Here is a 20,109-nt window from a genome sequence, read left to right on the forward strand (position 1 = left end):
AGTCCTTTGCGTTTCTGTAAGTGCGCCTGTGCCCTCCCTACCCCCGTTAGGATGAGATGTGAGCTCCAGAATCTCACTGCTCCTCTGGTATTTGCTTATTTCTGGGACACCCTCATGCATGAGAAGTCTAAAATGTCCAAATGCATGCTTTTTTCCTGTTGGTTTTTTGTTTGTTTTTCTTGAGACAGAGTTTCACTCTTGTCACCCAGGCTGGAGTGCAATCTCAGCTCACCGCAACCTCCACCTCCTGGGTTCAAGCAATTCTCCTGCCTCAGCCTCCAGAGTAGCTGGGATTACAGGCATGTGTCACCATGCCCGGCTAATTTTGTAATTTTTTTTAGTAGAGATGGGGTTTCTCCATTTTGGTCAGGCTGGTCTCAAACTCCCGACCTCAGGGGATCCTCCTGCCTCAGCCTCCCAAAGTGCTGGGATTACAGGTGTGAGACACCATGCCCAGCCACTTTCTTCCTGTTAATGACTTTCATCAGTTAGGCCCCCACCCACTGAAGGTGAGAGAGTAGAGGAAAAGTTTTCCTTCCCCTGCAGTTCTTTGAAATTAGTTTTCTCACTTAAACCTCCACTCTGCTCTCCCAGCAACCAGTGAAGCTTTCTCCATTAAATTTAGTTCAAGTCAAGGCTTTGTAAAAGCAGAAACCCAGGAGGAGAAGAAAGTCTGAGCAAAACAATCTTCCTAGCAGAGTTTCTGTTTTAATACATTTCCCCAGGAGATGGGTTTCAGCTGGAGGCCCTTTTAACCAAGCTGATCTTTGCCCAGAGGGTGGGGGGAGCTCCGTCCCTGCCGGGTTCTTTGAGGCTCTTCCCAGTGTGAATTAAAGGGTTGGGGCTAGAGCTTGGGAAAATCTCCTGGAGAATCCACAAAGCCGGGGGCTGCTGCCAAGGTCTGAGGTGCGGCCTCTGGAGGGGAGCCCTGCAGACCCCACCTGCCCTGGGCCGGGCCTCCTGCTCTGGGCCGCCCTCTCTGCTGATCCGCTGGGGTCAGACCCCGGCGTGGGTGGAGCAGCCACAGGACACATGTGTGTCTCGAAGCCTCCTCTCCTGTGCTCCTGGGGAACAAGGCAGCAGCTGCCCCTGCTCTTCTCCTGCCTGGGCCACCGTCTTCAACAGGTGAATGCATCTCTTTAAAGCCTGGGATGGAGGATAGAGGTTGGGGGATGGGAATGGGGAGGGGATTCCTGGAGTCCCTGGGAAGGAGAAGGAGGAGGAGGAGGAGGTGGCCCTGGCGTTCAGAGCCCAGTGAGGCCCCATCCCCTGTGAAGGCTGCACTCACCCTGAAGTGTGCCTGTGCCCGAGAGATTTGTTTCCACGTCGGGGTCTCATCTGGCCAACTCCAGGAGCCTCCAGGTGAGCCAGGAAACAGGAACCTGTCATGCAGGGGATTCCCCATCCCAGTTAAATACTTCCCACCCCCAAGTCCCGAGCTGGCACTGGGGCCTCCTGTCTCCGTGGTGGGTGTTCTCAGGAGGGAAACCCTCCTCCACTTCCCTGCCAATCAGACACTTTTTAAAAACAAATCCACAAATTAAAACATTTTGACAAGCCGAGGAGTGATACACCTAACGCCCAACGAATGAGAAAAGAAACGTGAAAAATTCATGCCTGATTTCACTCCATATCACAAAAATGAATGTGTTGCTCGGGCTCATACATTTTATAAAGGAATTTTTGCTAAAAAACAAAAATTGCAACCTTCAGAAATGTTGTCTGCTCCCACGGCTCTGAAACAAAAGCACACCCTTCTCCAAGCAGGAGAGAGCCCAGCTCTGCCCCCCGGGGACACCCAGGGCCTTCACCCCAAATAGCGGATCCTGTGGGACCCGTAGCACTGGGGCCCTGGGGCACTGGGCGCTGGGCCTGCGTGGATTTCCCAGCCTTGCTGGAATTCCGTGCTTCGCAGCAAACTCCTTCATGCGGGGGAAGCCGGAGGAGAAGTCCCAGGGAAAATGGGGTGTAGACAAATGACAGGCGCCCCGTCCTGGGGGAATCAGGAAGGGGTCCTGCAGCCCCTGGTGTGGCCCTTTTCCCATGCACAGTCCGGGCCCCCCGCGGCTTCTGCAGGACCCACCTCAGCTGCGGGTCCAGGCTGAGCCAGCGCTCTGTCTCCTCAACCATGAAACGGGTTGCTCAACCCACTTGCAGGGTTGTTGAAGCTCAGGCCTTATCCTCGGGCACAGTCAGTTCTAGAAGCCACAGTCTGCTGCCTGCAAATGTGCTCCTCAAATCGCCTTCCCACCCGCAGCCCCTCAGCCCACCGTGGTACCAAGTGGCCAAAGTCTACGGCCATACCCCCCGAACGCCTACGAGCTCATCTGATCTCGGAAGCTAAGCAGGGTCGGGCCCGGTTAGAACTTGGATGGGAGACCAAATGGCGAAAGCGCTGGGCCTTCTTCCTCAAACCCCACAACCACGACAGCGCGATAAACAGGGACCCTGTTGGAGTCCACATGGGTCACAGGCCTGCACCGGACACAGCACTTTGGCGAAGGCAATGGGGATCCTGATTGGCCGCCACGGGCCACGGGCCCTCCCAGAGCCAGACGCGGAAGGGGAGGGAGCTCTCCCGGGAGCCTCACGCGGGACACTGAGCACAGCCCCTCCCCGCACACGCGGTTATCGATAAACGGAGACTTGACACCTTCGTGGACTCTATTTTCCCTGGAGGGTAGCTGGGACTGGTGTGAATTCTCCCGTCTCACCCCACAAATCCTAACAGGCACCCGCGAGCTTTCTCGTCTCGACTTTCACAAGTAAATTGTGTTTTCTTTTTAAAATGACACATAGCGCGAGCTCCTGGCGTCCGTGTCAGATTGGAATAGAGACGCTGTCCCAGGGGGAGAGACGGGGACGGCTGAGAATTCTCTGGAACCCCCAGCGGCGCAGACACCCACCCGCTGCCGGACGCACGGAGCCCGCCCTGGGCCTCCCTCCCCGGCTTCAGGTCCCCGCCTCGGCCCTGCCCACCTGGGGCTGCGCTCCCTGCAAGTCTGCGGCCCCCGCGCGGCCCTCGGACCCGGCGCGGGTCTTCTGCGGACGCCTCCAGCCAGCTCCGGGTCCCTGCGCGGAGGACGCTAATTCGTGTCGTTAAGCGGGTGAAGCAGGTGTAGACAGAGATGCGTCCTGCCCTCCCCACCCGCTGCCCCCGCAGCAGCCACCGAGCCTCGACCGGCGGCTTCCGAATGCACAAAGTCCACGCTCCTGCCCAGGACCCTGAGTCAGGGCCTGTTCCACGCGCTGCCGCCGCCTCTACGGCCCTGACCCCTCCCGGGCACACCGGGCCCGTCCCCGGAGGCGATGCTGGTCCCGGGTCTGCCCTGCGGTTCCCCCTCCCGCGCTGCTTCCTGCCCGCAGTAGGGGCCGCTCCTCACCGCGCAGGCCCCGCTCAGAGGAGCCCCAGAGCTGGAGAGGCCCCCGCGGCTGGAGAGGCCCTGCCGCCCCCCAGATGCCCCCGAGGCCCTGCCCGGTTCTTCCCTTCCCAGCCCCGACGCCTCTGGCTTCATCTCTTCCCTTCATTTAACGGATCCGCTTATTTCAGGGGAGCTCCAGGAGGGCAGGGATTTTGTCCGTTTCTTTCACTTTTGGATCTGCAGAGCCCAGGACAGCACCTGGCCAGTACCTAGTAGGTGCCACAAGAAACGCTTGTTGAAGGAAGGAAGGAACGAACCCACGAGCATTGCAGGAGGATTAAATGAAAGATCAATTCATCCCACCTCAGGGTAATAGGCACCCTGTTTCCTCCCAGTCCCGAGATTGGAGAGTTTGTTTTCATCCTCCTGTTGTCTGAACACAGCACAGAGCAATCCTGAGACACAAAGCAACGTGCCGTTCAAAATTTTTAATAAACATGGAATCTTGCTATGCTGGCCAGGCTGGTCTTGAACTGCTAGCCTCAAGCGATCCTCCCTCCTTGGCCTCTCAAAATGTTGGGATTATAGGCGTGAACCACTGTAACCAGCCTCAAGACAGGCTAAGACACAAGATTCCGCGTGTCAACTGTATCCACGGAAACCATTCCTTAGTTTATTGTCACCGACATTCCTAACTCTGATGTGAAAATCCCTGCGTTCATCAACATAACGCAGTTAGGGTCGCACTCATCACGGGGCCCCCATTGCCTCTGGCGCACCCCACGACTGACATCTGCGGGGCCTTCTCGCTAGGCTTCGAGTTTCAGCTTCCGCACCAGGCCTGCCTTTCTGCAGGAGCCAGGGTGGGGGTCCTGTGCTGATTGGACCCTCTGAACCCCCACTGCTGCAGAGGGGCTGTTCCTTCTGTTACATCCCTTGTGCCCGAATCCACCCTGTGTCTTCTCTTTTCTCAGCAGGACATTTTAAAAGCCCAGACCCCCTCCTTGCAGAGCAAATGTCCAGGATTCGGAGGTCACTGTCACATCCCAAGAACCCCCTTCACCAGGGGCCACTCTTGAGACTAGGCTGAAGGCCCCTGGAGAGGTGAGCTTGGTGGGCTCTGTAGGTTTAGGGAACTTTGAGGTTCACTGCCCTTAGGAGGGGAGCCCTCTCCAGTTCTCCGCAGTCCCCACCGTTTCCTATCGTCACCCCCGGGCACCTGCACTCTCACCTTTCTGCCTGGGCCCTGGGGGCATTTGAGCCCTGAGCCCATCCTGAGTTGGTTTGGAGGCTGGGCTGTGTGGAGCTGTGGAAGGCCCTGGGCATGGGGCCAGCTCACTACTGGGGGCCTGGTTTTCTCACTGTCCAGCTGTGTGGCTCGGGGCCCCCGTCTCTATGTCTCAGTGATGACAACACTGGCCGTGTGGGTCCTGGTGGGCCTTGAGTGGGTTCCTCTGCTCAGACGTGAGGTGCTTAGACCTCGCCCTAGCTCTGCCCTGTGACCTTGGCAGGTCACCCGGGGTCACTTTCCCATCAGAGTGGGGATGGGGACTGGAACCAGCCACTCCCAGGTCCCTCCTCTGAGGTCTCTCTTGGCACTGGTCCTGGGGACAGGGCTGCAGGGGACTCTGGCCTCTCTCTCCCCTCTCAGTTCCACTTGCCTTTGTCCTGCTGCCTGAGATGAGGGCATGGACGGCCGGGTACAAGACGGGGCAGGCAACCTCGCAGTGGTGGTAACCCTGTGCATGAACCCTGGGCCTGGCACGTGGACCTCCTGTGACCGTCCCCATAGGCCCGTGAGGCTGAGCTTGGCACTGCCCAAGACCACACAGTCCATGCGCGGTGGAGCTGGGGTCCAGGCTGCCCACCAGGGCAGTGACTGCAATGGTGCAACAGGGGACAGTCACCATCATGAGCTCAAGCCAGGCACTGTGCTGACCTTGAGGGAGGGCTCCATGCTTCCCCTTCCCACAGCTGCAGTGAAGCCTAGGAGAGCGGGGTCGGCTGCGGGCTTGAGTCCTGGGGTGCCCCTGGGCTGACGGGCCCTTCCTGACCTGCTCCTCCAGTGCCCCAGCCCTGCCCCGCCCACGTCCCCTCCTCTCACTGCCACCTGGCCCACTCCGCTGTGGTCTCAGTGCCTTCCCAGGCTGGGCATCATCTGATGGGAGGAAAGTGAGGGCCCCAGACTCTGTGTCATCCTGGCAGGACCCCTCCCCTCCCATGGCTTTGAGCCCATGAGATGGCCTTGGACAAAGCGGCAATGGGCCCTTCCTGAGACACAGTGCGGCCATCTACTGGGAAACTGCCCAGTGTGACTCTGATGACTATGATGTGAATCCTACAGCAAAGTTGAGCAGTGCGCAACCTGGGCTACTGCACCTGGCAGCCCTGGCTCCTCCTCCTCTGCCTCTTCCTGCTCCTTCATTCTCCCCCAGAGCTCTAATTGTCACTGAGATTTTGTTTCATTTAACAAATGACTGTCTCCCCGCTTGAACAGAACCTCCATGGGGGGAGGGAAGAGTGTCTGTTGTATAAATAGTTGTATTTCAGTGCATAAAACAGTGCCTGCCTCAAAGGGAGGACTCAGTCAATATCTGTTGAATGAATGAATGAATAATTGCCTGGGTCAGCAAATGAATGGCTGAATGAATGATTTCTCCTTTCCCTCGGCACTGTCTGGAGTCCCCAGGACAGGCATGGGCAGCAGTCGCTGGTCTGTGGCCTGTCCCACTGGACTTGGGGTTCTCATGCTTGGTCTGGGCGGAGATCACCCACCAGGCTCCCAGGTCGATCCTCTGCTCACGGGAAGCTGCATCCGGCCCAGCTGCCGGGAGCTCACTGCAGGGTGGAGGGAAGAGCAGGGACGATCTGCGAGCACCTGAACAGCACACAAGGGCCAAGGAGCTGCTGCTTAAAATGCAGGCGTTGAGAGGAGTTTCGCCTCCTTTTTTGAGTTGAATATGAGATTTCCGAGCAGCCATGACGAGTTGGGTTGGTGGAAGGGGGGAGTCCGTTCCTCAGTCAGATGGAGGAGGGGGTCCCCTTGGATCTCCTCTCGGGGCTCGAACCCTGATATTTCGTCTCTTCCCACCTGCCCTTGGTGGATCTGGAAAGCTCCTGGGAACAGGGTGGGTCCTTCTTGTTTTAAAGGTTGTAAGTTGAGAGCACCTCACATAACTGCCTGGGGCGGCTCTGACGGGCCTCAGTCTGCTTGTGATGTCACACAGGAAGCCCCTGGGGACTGGGCTGCTCAAGTCCTCCTGGGTCAGACCAGATCACTGGGCCTGTGGGTTCCGCAGTGAGTCCAGCATCGTTTCCTGCGCAGTGACCCAGGCCGGGTCCCCATGGGCTCTGACTAGGTGGCAGTGGGACTCAGGGTTGGGGGGTTTGCTTGAGTCATGGATTCACTGTCTACTGTGACTGGGGACCCCCAGGGGGATTTGTGGGGGACGCATTCACCTACTGCACTGGGGTTTCTCTTTCAGAAACATAACACCCTGGAAGGCAAGAAATGGGGAGCTGCATCCGCATCCACAGGGTCCCACCAGCCGGGAACATCCCCACTGGCCTGGAATTCCACCCCAGGCACCCCGCTGATCCTGGGCCCGTCCCTGTGACCAGGAGATGGAGTCCAGGGACTCTCCAGGCCTGGGCCATGCGACTGCCCTAAGAGCCTGGCATCAGGGAGCGGTGCTGTGTGCACCCCCAGGTCCACTGAGAGTAGGGAGGGGGCTTCCCCACGGGTAGGTGGGGATGGAGGGTGGTCCGAAGATCAGGAGACGGAGCCCTGCCCCGCTTCGCAGGTGAGCAACAAAAGCTTTGAACGGTCAACTGAACTACTTAGGGCGACTGGCAGGAATCTAACCAGGTCTGCCTGACTGTGTGTCTGCCTGTATGTCTCTGCTGTCTCTCCATCTATCTGTCTGTCTGTCTGCCTGTCCATGTGTGTCTGTCTGCCATCTGTCCGCCTATCTGCCTGTCTGTGTGTCTGTCTGTCCATCCATCTGTGTGTCTGCCTGTCCATCTATCCGTCTGTTGTCCATCTCTCCATCTGTCTGTCTGCCTGTCTGTCTGCACAGCCCCTGACCTCACACTCAGGCTGCGTTTGCAGCAGCCGTTTCCCATCTAAGCATCTGTGTCCTCCTTGCTGAGTTGGAGGTAGGAAGTCACATTGAAATTCTGTGTGTGTGTGAAGGTAAATGAAATTATAGACACAGGAGGAGCAGACCGTCTGCTTCTTAGAGATAATGAAATGACTTCTGGCCATGAGCAAAGTGGACACACTGTCTCCGAGGTCAGCAACCCACCTGCTGGGCCCCGGTCCCTTCTGTGTCCTGGGGTGTGAGGCTCCCAGGAGGCCATGCTTGGTAGGCCTATGAGTGGGCCAGGGCAGCCAGGAAGCCAGAGCCACCCAGGGAGTGCCATGGGGGCCACTTAATCATGGAACTCGCCACAGAGGGGCTGGAGGAGCTGCAGAAGAAATGGTGGGGCAGTGACCCCGAGTTAGGCATCAGCAGGAAGCCACTGCCATCCAGGGCTGCAGGGGCCAGGAAGGGTGAGCACAGCCAGGGGCTGGGCGGCCAAGTCCAGGGCACCAGGCACAAGCATCCCTGTCCTCTCCCTGTGGAGCCACAATGGCTGTGCTTAGTTCCTCCAGCAACGTGACGTGACGGCACAGTGAGACGTCGCCCACCAGGGAAGCCCACAGAGACTCAGCGCCCAGTGACTAGGGAGCTGGTCACGGGGGCCCCTCTGCTTGGCGCGCACAGACATTCCAGGCCCCCAGAAGGAAACGGGCTCAGGATACCATGTGGTTTCCACAGGAGTTTAGACACAGGAGCTCCTCGCTCTTGAGGGAGGTTGTGTGTCTGTGCAGGGAACTGCTGCAGCCAGATTCCAAGACACCAGCCAAGGGCACCCTCACCAGCAGGCCTTTCCCAGGGCCACCGTCTCAGGCCCGCCAGGTCACTCTTTCTGGGCACTTTCTCAGGAGGTTGCTCCAGCGCAGGATGGAAGCACAGAGAGTCCGGGGTTGTCACATGATCCTGGCTGAGTGTTTAGACCTCCAGAGAGGAGAGCACAAAGGCGGAACAGGAAGCCCAGAACTCCCTCCCGACAGAAACACCAACTCACAACAGCAAGGCCCAGAAGCCTTTCTGAGGCAGCTACAAAGCTCTGCGAATTGATACCAAGTGTAAGAAGGTGTAATCTGTGACACTGAGGACATAAAGCAGGGGGTTGTAGAAAGGATAGAGGTTTTGCATGCACTTGGAGTTGTTATCAGCTTAAGGTCGATTGTTATGAGATGTTTTATGCAGTCCCCATAGTAACCACAAAGAAAATATCAACAGAAGAGCTGCTTCAAGATGAAGCTGAACATCTTCCCAGCCGCTGGCTGCCAGAAGCTCATTGAAGTGGACGATGAACGCAGACTTCGTAGTTTGTATGAGATGCCTGTGGCCACAGAAGTTGCTGCTGATGCTCTCGTGAAGCATGGAAGGGTTCTGTGGTCTGGATCAGTGGTGGGAACGACAAACAAGCCTTCCCATGAAGCAGGGTGAGCCGACCCACGGCCATGTCCACCTGCTACTGAGTAAGCGGCATTCCTGCCATAGACCAAGGAGAACTGGAGAAAGACAGTGAAAACCTGTTCGCCGTTGCATTGTGGATGCCAATCTCAGCGTCCTCAACTTGGTTATTGTTAAAAAAAAAAGAAAAAAATAGGAGAGAAGGACATTCCTGGACTGACTGATACTATGGTGCCTCGCTGCCTGGGGCCCAGAAGAGCTAGCAGAATCCGCAGACGTTTCAATGTCTCTAAAGAAGATGATGTCTGGAAATATGTTGAAAGCCCTTAAATGAAGAATGTAAGAAACTGAGGACCAAAGCACCCAAGACTCAGTGTCTTGTTACTCCACGTGTCCTGCAACACAAATGCCGGCATCTTGCTCTGAAGAAAACAGTGTACTACAAAAAACAAACCAGAGGCTGCAGAGTAGGCTACACGCTGGCCATGAGAATGAAAGAGGCCAAAGAAAAACATCAGGAACAGACTGCCAGGAAATGCAGACCCTCCAGCAGTGAGCTTCTACTTCTAAGTCTGCATCCAGACAAAAATAAGATTTTTTGAGTAGCAAATAAGATCAGACCCTTCCAAAAGAAAATACGTGTACAAGATGCAGAAAAGAAAATGAGAAAGAAATCAAAGCAGCTCAATACAAAAAACAAAAAACAAAAACAAAAGCAAAGAAACACAAAGAAAGGCAGCAAGAGAGGAAAAGAGGAACAAATAATTATAAGACAAACACAAAACAACAAAATAGCAACAGTAAGTCCTTCCCATCAATCATTAACTTAAACATAAATGGGTGAAACTCCCCAATCAAAAGACATGGAGTGACTGAATGGATAATAACATGCAGCTATATGCTGTCTACAAGACACTTTATATTTTTTTATTTGTACAAATTCATGGGGCACGTGTGAAATTTTGTTATACATATATAATGCATAGTGATCAAGTCAGGGTATAGGGTGTTCACCACCCAAGTACAATATACTTTTGTTAACTATATTCACCCTACTCTGCTATCAAACATTGAATTTATTTTTTTATCTTACTGTTTTTTGTACCCTTCAACCAACTTTTCTTCATCCTTCCCCATCCCCACTCACCCTTCCCAGTCTCTGTTATCCGTCTTTCCACTCTCTACCTCCATATCACTGTAGATATAAGGACATACGCAGGTTCAAAATGAGAGGATGGAAAAAGATACTCCATGCAAACGGTAAACAAAAGAGAGCAGAGGTGGCCACACTCATGTCAGACAAAATAGACGTCAAGTCAAAAACTGTCACAGGAGACAAAAAGGACTTCATACAATGATGAAAAGATAAATTTACTGGGAAGATATAGCAATTATAAACACATATGGACCTATTGACAAAGCACACTAATATGTAAAACAAACTGACAGAACTGAAGGTAGAAGCACACAGAAATGCAGCAGGAGGTCTCAATACCCCATTTCCAATAATGGATAGATCAGCCAGACAGAAGAACAGGGTGAGAGAAGACTTGAGCAACAGCATAGATCAATTGGGCCTGAGAGACACACACAGAACACTCTCCAGCAACAGCAGAACACACATTCTTCCTAAGCACACATGGAACATTCTCCAGGAAAGATCATATGTTAGGCCACAAAATAAATCATAATAAATGTAAGAAGACTGAAATGATGCTTAGTATCTTTTCCAACAACAGGATGAAACTAGAAGTTAACAGCAAAAGGAAAATTGGAAAATCCTACAAATATGTGGAAAATAAACCACATTCTTGAATAATCAATGGGTAAAAGAAGAAACACAAAGGAACTAGAAAATACCTTGAGGCAAATGAAAATAAAAACACAACATACCAAAGTTATACATTAGGTACAAACGTACAGTACTAAGCAAAAGCAGTACTAGAGGGATGCTTACCATGGTAAATGCCAACCTTAAAAAGAGAAAAAAAATACCTCAAATCAACAACCTAACTTTACACCTCACAGAACTAGACAAAAAGCAAATTGAATCCAAAGTTAACATAAAAAAGAAATAATAAAGATTAGTGCCAAAATAAAATAGAGAATAGAAAAACAATAGAAAAAAAAGACTAAGCTGTTTTTTGAAAAGATCAATAAAATCAAAAACATTTATTAGACTAAAAAAAGAAAAAATATTCAAATAACAAAAGTCAGGAATAAAACAGGAGATGTTACAACTGATGCTACAGAAATAAAAAGGATCATAAGAAACTAGCATGAACAATTATATACCAACAAATTGGATAACCTGGAAAAAAAATAGATAAATTTCCAGAAACATCCAACCTACCAAGACAGAACCATGAAGAAATAAAAAATCTGAACCAACCTATAACTTGTAAGGAAATTGAATTAATAATCAAAAACATCCCAAAGAAGAAAAGCCCAGGACCAGATGACTTCATGGAGAATTCTACCAAACATTTAAAGAAGAACCAACAGCAATCCTTCTCAAACTCTTCCAAAAAATTGAAGAGGGAACACCTACCTCCAAACTCATTCTATGAGGCCAGTATTACCCTTATAAAAAATCAAAGATACTACACAAAGAGAAAATTACAACACCAAATCTCTGATGAATATTCATGCAAAAATCCTAAATAAAATGCTAACAAACAAAATTTAATAACAAATTAGAAGGATTACACATCAGCCAGGCACCGTGGCTCACACCTGTAATGCCAGCACTTTGGGAGGCCGAGGCAGTCGGATCACGAGGTCAGGCGATTGAGACCATCCTGGCTAACACGGTGAAACCCCGTCTCTACTAAAAATACAAAAATTAGCCGAGCGTGGTGGCTGGCACCTGCAGTCCCAGCTACTCGGGAGGCTGAGGCAGGAGAATTGCTTGAACCCAGGAGGCAGGGGTTGCAGTGAGCCGAGATCGTGGGGCCACTGCACTCCAGCCTGGGGGACAGAGCAAGACTCCATCTCAAAAAAAAAAAAAAGAATAAACTAATTCAACAAAGTTGCAAGATACAAAATCAACATGCAAAACTCAGTGTCATCTCAATACACTAACAATGAACAATCTCCAAAGGAAATTAAGAAAACAATCCCATTACAACACCATCAAAAGAAGAAAATTCTCAGGAAAAAAGCTTAACCAAGAGGCAAAATACTTGTACACTGAAAACTATAAAATGCTGTTGGAAAAAATTAAAGAAAACACAAATCAATGGAAAGATATGCCATGTTCATGGATTGGAAGACTTGGTAGCATTAAAATGTCCATACTACCCGATGTGATCCACAGAATCAATGCAATCCCTATAAATGTCCCAATGGGACTTCTTGCAGAAATAGAAAAATTAGAAAGCATCCTAAAATTCATATGGAATCTTGAAGAACCCTGAATAACTAAAACAATCTGGTGAAAGAAAACCAAAGATGTGTTACAAAGCTACAGGAATCAAAACAGTATGCATAAAGACAGGCATACAGACCAATGGAACAGAATAGAGAACCCAGAAATAAGCCCTCACAGGTGTGGTCAAATAAACACTGTGGTGTTCTTCAAAAAATCCCTATGATCCAGCAATCCCACTTCTGGGTATTTATCCAAAAGAACTGATCACAGGATCTCAGAGAGATATCTGCATACCCTCATTCACTGCAACCTTGCTCACCGTAATCAAGAGGTGGAAGCAGCCTAAATGTCCTTTGAAGGGGGAGCGGCTAGAGAAAGTGTGGGATTATACACAGCAGAATCCTCTTTAGCCTTCAGGAGGAAGAAAATCCTGCCAGGTGCTACACCATGGATGAATCTTGAGGTTATTATGCTAAGGCAACAAGCCAGTTACAAAAAGATGCACACAAGTTGATTCCACTCATGTGAGATTCCTAGAACAGTCAAGCTCTTAGAGACAGAAAGAATGGCTGTTGCTGTTGCCAGGGACAGTGCGGAGGGGGAAGACGAGTTGTTTAATGGATAGAGAGATTCCATTTTGCAAGATGAAAAAGTTCTAGAGATCTCGTGTGGTTAACACTGCTATATATACACTTAGAAAAAAAGGTGAAGATGATAAATTTTATGTTATGTGTCCTTTATTACAACAATAACAACAACAACAACAAAAAAAACAAGCAACCTCCAGAGAAGAAAGCCAGGCAGGAAAGAGGGAGCCGAATCCCATGGCCTGGGAAGATGTCCTGGTGGAGAGGCCCTGCCCCAACCCTGGAATCTCAGCTCTATGGGCCCTGGAATCCCCCATGACCACCTGAGCCCTGGGGCGGCTCCATCACTGTCACCCAAGGTCTTTAGGATGCACTCGGCCACTCAGACCCTACAAGGGAGCCCAGCCCGGACCTTCCACCGGCAAACCCAGTTCCCCTGCTGCCTCCAGCCCTGGCCTCACAGGACCCCAAAGGGCCCCTCCCGTGTGGATCAAGAGGCCAGCATCTGAGGCTGGTCATGTCATCAATCACTGCTGCAGAGACAGGAGGTGCTGACGAGGGCCATGTGCAAACACAGAAGAGCTGATGAGGGCCACTGGGGCCCAGCCTTCCCTTCTCATTAGAGGCCTAATGAGCCGCACACCTTCAGATTCCATTTCAGTGAATTATCAACACCTAATCCGAGGGAATAATGGGCAAGACCACCTGCCACACAGTGATTAGATAAACACGCTGAGAGACAGGATGGAAAGAACTCTGCACCAGTGCAGTCCCCAGAGCTGGGATGGCATCAGAAATGGTGAGAACGGCAGTGGAAATCCTGCCCCTGACCCACAGGTGCTGGGTGTGGCGTGGAAAGTGGGGGACAGGAGGGTGAGCATCCTAAACACCTTGTCCCTTCCCTGCTCAAAGCCTCTAAGGTTTCCCTACAAATTCAGAACAAAACCTGGGTCTAAGCCTGGGACACAGAGGTATGCACAGGCCCTGCAAGTTCGGCCACTCTGACGTCCTGAATTGATGTCCTACGCCCCCCTCCAGCAGGTGCCCCTGCTGTGCCTGGAACACATCAAGTTCCCCTGACCTCAGGGCCTTTGCACCCCCATTCCCACTGCTAGGAAGGCCCTGCTCCAAGTGCTCACACGGCTCCCTCACTTCATCGGGCGTCTGTCCAAATGTCACATCCACATCCCCGCTCTGAACGAGAGGTCACTTTACAGAGGGGAACGGAGGATGGAGGGTGGGCACCTGCCTCCTCGCCTCGGCCTCTCCTCCTCGCTGGCTTCAGGCCACAGCCTGGTCTGAGCTGTCAGCATCCCCCCACCACATGCCGGCCCCCGGATCCTGGGCCTCAGTGAGTCACAGATGCTGTCCTTGCTTTAGATGTAGGGGTCACTTGTGGGGAAAGACTGATTTTAATCATGAGGATCATGTTGGGAGAGGCTCACAGTGTGCTGCATGTGGACACCAGGATGAAGGAGGAGGAGGAGGAGGGGCAGACCCAGGGCCCGTCTTGTGTTCACTCCTGTCAGGGGCTCCCGGGCAGCATGTGGACGCCGGGATGGAGGAGGAGGAGGAGCAGACCTCGGGCCCCTCTCGCGTTCACTCCTGTCAGGGGCTCCCCAGCCAGAGTGGGGGCAGTGGGTGTTGGGGCTGACCGGTCATGAAACACAGCTGTTGTCATAAATTAAATCCTGTAAACTTACAATGGAATAAATTATGTGAAAACGAAGGGAATAAACTCTCACAGTGTCCCTGTGATGACTTCACTACATTCTACCGTGGTCTCCGCCCTCAGGGTTCCTTGCATCCGTGGTGTCTGCGTGGTGGAAACGGTGGTGCCAGGCTGCACGTCTCTCCCCAGCTCCATCCAGAGACCTCCAATGACAGCTCGAACCAGCCACGGCGAGAATACTTAAACAGTGGCAGTCATCAAACAGTGCAAATGAGGGCCTCATTTATTCTTTTGTTGAGTTCCTAGACTTAAGAAAGTGCAGGAGAAACATGTTAATTGTGCAGATTCAGGTTAAACATGTGTTGTGTCAGTAGCCAACACACTGTGAGTGGCACAAAAAAATGAGGAAATGTTCTTCCAGTACAGGAAAACCATGAACCGGTTCCTTTTTTTTCTTTTCTTTTTTTCCTTTTTTTTTTTGGAGAGAGAGTCTCGCTCTGTTGCCCAGGCTCAAGTGTGCCGCGGTGCAATCTCAGCTCACTGCAGCCTCAACCTCCTGGGCTCAAACAATCCTCCTGCCTCAGCCTCCTGGGTAGCTGGGACTACAGGCACACGTCACCACACCCAGCTAATTTTTTTAATATTTTTTGTAGAGACAGATGAGATTTTTCAGGGTGACTCACACTCCTGGCATCATGCAGTTCTCCCATTACAGCCTCCTGAAGTGCTGGGATTACTAGCGTGAGCCAGTGCACCTGGCCTGAAAATGATTTTCTGATTAAGTGAGGAAGCTGCCCAGTTCGCTGATGAACACGTGGGGCTCCAGTGTCCACTTCTGTCTGACCTGCGCCAATGCATGTGACGTCCTCTCACTTAGGTCAGTGTCATGAAAATACAGCCCACACGCACGTCAGAACTGCACGCATTTGTCAGTCCTGCGAGTCTCTTGCTGAATCTGACAGTGACGACGTTTACTCATTGTCTATTTTTGCCAAATCTTGCTTGATTTGCAGCCATAGTGTGTCAGCCTGGGTTCCATCAGGAGAGAGAAACCCCACAGTGATTTGAACAGGGCAGGTTTTATTTAAAGGTCTGTTCAATTTAACAGAGGACTGCCGTAATGAGGAGTTGAGGATTAAGGAGTACAGAGAACTCCAAAGAACATGAGAGAAGCTCATACAGGTGCCGGCACTGAAGAAGCCACCAGCCCAGCACCACCCTACAAGAGGGCCCAGCCCAGACCTTCCAACCCAGCCCACTGGAGCTGGCTTAGCCGCACCTTTTCTCCTGCCAGGCCTCCTCGGCGCCCTCTGCTCACTGTGCTCAACACTGCGCTGGCTGACATGGGAGAGATGTTGCCGGGCCCAGATGCATTTCCACCGAGCAGACAACGCAGGGCAGCTTTGGAACCCAGAGGCAATAAATCAATAGCCAGCACCCAGAAGTCAACTATGAATAGAATAGTTCAGTAAGAATCAGTGAGAACATCCTGCAACAACCGGTTGCAATATGGAATTCACAATAAAGGGCATGGTATATTCCACTATTCAAAATCTGGGTGCTGCAGAGCCTTTGTATCAGTAAAAATGAAAATCTGTGCACAGGTGCGTGAGCATACACTCACACCAAGAGATCCCGTTGTTCAGCCTCTGACAGCACACCACTGGTTATGGGGGGAAGGTATCCACACATTTCTGCCATCTTCCTTCTCCCCTCTCCTCCAGCCCCTTCTTTTCTCCCCGTGATTTCTTTGCAGAAGGACGGGGCTGTGCCATTTGTCCTGCGAGTCCCGTGTCCAGATGGTGCGGATCACATCCTCAGGCATCCTTGGAGATGCTCCTCCCTTCCCTGCATTTCATGTCAGTTCTGGGGTTAGAACCAGCAGCTTGATTTGATGACATTCCCCTGTAGTTTGCTAGGAAGGTGCGTCATTCATCAGGGACACACAGCACCCGGGACCCTCACTCCCAGGTCGATGAAACAGTCTGGTTCTGTGTGAAGAGCCCATTGTTGGTCCCCCATCCTCGAGCCTGGGCATGTCCCACAGAGGAGAGAGGACGGGGCCTCCCCTGGGCTCAGACGTCAGAGGAGAGAGGACGGGACCTCCCCTGGGCTCAGGCATCCGAGGAGAGAGGACGGGGCCTCTCCTGGGCTCTGACATCCAGGAGGGGCTCCCACCCCGAGATGCCTCTGATCCCTTCCGGAGGGAGGGGTGAGTAGATGCGGAATAACAGGGCCTGGGCTCTGTTTCCACTTTGAATTCCTGATGAAGGGTCCCTGCACCCCCTAAGCTCTAACTTAACTGATCCCTCCTAACTTTCCCTTGGGGAACAGTAAGTCAGCAACCCAAGCACATTCTGTTTCTAGTGGTGAGTGGAGGGTCCTGCAAGGTGCTGATGACGCCCTCAACGAGGCAGGTGTGGGCTGGATTTGCGGGGGCAAGAGCTTTTCCCTCACAATCCATGGAGGCTGAGTCCACGGTGGCCATCCAGCCCCTTCCCCCTGTAGGGAGCCAGGTCCCGAGGCTGATTCCTGCTAACCCCTGACTAGAAGACTCCCAGCCTGTGGTCTCCACCTGATCCTTCTGGAGGAGACCCTAGAGCTCTGGTTTCCAGTTCAAGCACCCCGTCCTCACCCCACATGCATCCTTTCCCACATCTGTCCCACAGGGGATTTCCATGCCTCTCCTCTCTAATGCCACCAGCCTCAGTGACCAATCGTCCACCCCCATGGGTGCAAGGGACACTGGATCCCTGGTGTCACAGGAGCTTCTCATCATCCCCCACTGCCTCCCTTTCCTGCAGCAGATTTGGGGTCTGCACGGCCCTGCAGAGGGGTTGAATGTAGTCATGGATTTGGGAACCCTGAAGGGAGAATGTCATTGTCCTAAGGCTGGGAGACAGGCTGGGTGTGCAGGTGTGCATGCGGCATGTGTGTGTACAGGTGTTCATATAGATGTGATGTGGGCATGTGTGTGCAGGTGTGTGTGCAGGTGTGTGTGCAGGTGTGCACATGCGTGTGTGTGGAGCTGAGTGGATGTTAGTGTGCACGTGTATCTGTGTATCCACGTGGGTGCGGGGATGTGTGCATCTAGTATGCATGAATGTGCAGACGTGTTTTCATGTGCATATGTGTGTATGTGTGTGCATGAATGTGTTTTTAGTTGTGTGGATCTGAGTGTGTGTATATGTGTGTACATGTGTTCTGTGCAGGTGTGTATTTGAGAATGTGCGTACACACAGGTATATGGGATGTATGGATGTGAGTGTGCATGTGTGCATATGTGTGTACATGTATGTGTTATGAGTGAGTATTTGAGCATGCATGTGCACACGGGTACATGGGATGTAGAGACGTGTGTATATCTGTACACATGTGCTATGTTCGGGTGTACTTAAGCATGCATGCACACACATGTACATGGGGTGTGTGGATATGAGTGTATGTATATGTGTGTACATTGCTCTGTGCAGGTGTGTACTTAAGCGTGTGTGCATAAGTGTGCACACATGTCTGTGGGATGTGAGAGTGTGAGTGCACATGTGTGTCTATGTGTGTGCATGGCATGTGTGTGGTGTACATCCGTGTGGGTGTGTAGCTGTGTGCAGGTGTGTGCAGATGTGTGTTTTAGTGTGTGCGTGTGTGCACATGTGCATTTTGTTTAAAACTCAGGGGGAACCTGTGGTGAGAGGCATCCCCACAGCAGACCACTCCCCACTGAGCTTACTCCAGAGGCCCTAGGCCTCTCGCTGGGGGAGGGGGGCTCAGGGCCTCAGCGGCAGAGGCCCAGGTCACATCAGGGTCACAGCACCAATGGGGCTAGGTGGATGTGGCTGCCAGTCCAGCTTGTGGGAGCTGGGTCACTGGGGAGCAGCCCCCAGCCTTGACTCTGACAGCCGACTGTGGCTGGGTGCGCCCAGGGCTGCCGGGACTTCTGGTTCTCCAGGATGAGGTGGAAATCCAGGTTTTACCTGGAACATCCCAACTTTGAACTATTGGCAACAGACGCAGAATTTCACAGGACACCATATGGACTACATGGAGCATCCCAGGCTGGATGGAGCCCCCGCCCCACTGGCTATCTCAGGAGCCATCCATGCTCAGGGTTTTAAGCGCTTCTTCTCATTTTGTGCTCTCCTGGGAGGTGCAATTTAGAGGTGATGGAACCCATTGGAAGGGCTGACCTTGGGGGATTGGCCCAAGGTCACCCGGGCTCAGGGGCGGGGCCAGGATGGACTCTCCTGGACTTTGTGCTGTAGCCCCCCAGCACCTGCACTTCACTGCCTCCCTGTCTATTAATTCATAATGCTAATAATTATTAGCTTTGTCATCACCGTTATTGGACGCCAGTCCAGCGCTGCTTCTGGCAGGAAGGTCTGAGGCTGTGCAGGGAGGAGGGAGAGGCCTCTGTCTTCCTCCCTTCCCCACCCACCTCCCCTGGAGAGCAGGGAATGGAACAAAGCATCCCTGGGACCGGCTTGCACCTGCTCAGAACCTGAGGATGAGCTTAAAGCTTTCCTTGAGGAGCTTGAACCCGAGATTGTCCTGCCGTGGTCAGCGTGGAGACCCTGCTGTCCACACCTCTGGGGACCTGTCCACGCAGGCATCTTTCTCTCTGTTCCAGGGGAGCAGAGACCCTAGGCCTCTCCTCTGGGGTCTCTCACCACTTGGGGGAGAGGTGGGCTCCCCGCAAGCTCCCATCGGCCGCTGCTGTTGCTGGGCTGCCTCTGCCTTCCCTTTGAAGCTACAATTCACATTCATGGTATCTGTGTACATTCCTGGTTCCAATGTCTTCTGCAGAAACTCCCCGCCCTGTAGTCTCCCTGCCTTGCTATGCTCTATTAGTGATCACCCGCCATGACGGTGACAGGTTGCATTAAAGTCATGAAGAGCAGAGCTCCTTGTGAGTGGATCCAGGATGCTCCACTTGGCTGGTGGATGGAGCAGCCGCAGGGCAGAACTTCCAGGGACAGCTGTCTCTTCTCTCAGGTCCTGGCTCAGCCTGGCTGCTGGGTGCCCCATTTCTGGACTTAACTTCCCATGTGAGTCCCCAAGGGGCCTCTTCCAGGACTGTCCCAGATGAGAAGGCCTCCTGGGCCCCTCCTCCCTCTCCCCAGGGCGACTGTGAGCTCTGTGGGGCCCAGGACGGCCCCACAGGTTTCCCTGCAGAGAGCTGGGCAGAGGCTGACCTCCGCAGGCACCCTGGGCCCCTGATCATTTGACGCTGCTCACTCTTCTCCAGACGCTCATCCGACCTGAAGTCACAGGTGCTGGTGCCATGGCGACAGGTGCATAGCAACCCGCACATTCTCCAGGCCAGGGCAGGTGGGTTTAGTGCTCTTAGGCTGGGTCAGTGACGGCTGCACCCAGGACAGTCACTATCGAAGCCGCCTGGAACACAGGGCCTGACCGTCCAGGAGCAGCCATGGGAAGACAGAAGACACGTGGCCACACATGAGGACACAATGGCACCCATGCCCCAAGCTCTGCACAGAGGACACTTGGTCACACGTGGGAACAGGATGGCACCCACACCCGAGCTCTGTGCCCTGATCACTGTCACCTCTCAGGCACTGCCTCACTGAGG

At 52.7% G+C, this 20,109-nt stretch overlaps 1 long non-coding RNA gene and 2 pseudogenes across 1 annotated transcript; 2 read left to right on the forward strand and 1 right to left on the reverse strand.

Moving 5' to 3' along the window:
* Positions 1–5,009: 5,009 nt before the first annotated feature.
* Positions 5,010–5,653, reverse strand: LOC129525799 (uncharacterized; annotated as a pseudogene).
* Positions 5,654–6,635: 982 nt separating this feature from the next.
* On the forward strand, positions 6,636–15,956 carry LOC129525800 (uncharacterized). Its single transcript, XR_008670279.2, has 3 exons — positions 6,636–6,721; positions 6,848–7,165; positions 15,631–15,956. It is a non-coding gene; the product is annotated as an uncharacterized lncRNA (long non-coding RNA).
* LOC115930201 (small ribosomal subunit protein eS6-like) lies at positions 8,244–9,624 on the forward strand (annotated as a pseudogene).
* Positions 15,957–20,109: the final 4,153 nt, after the last annotated feature.

The sequence above is a fragment of the Gorilla gorilla genome, chromosome 10 (genome assembly GCF_029281585.2).
Source record: "Gorilla gorilla gorilla isolate KB3781 chromosome 10, NHGRI_mGorGor1-v2.1_pri, whole genome shotgun sequence".
Classification (NCBI taxonomy): domain Eukaryota; kingdom Metazoa; phylum Chordata; class Mammalia; order Primates; family Hominidae; genus Gorilla; species Gorilla gorilla.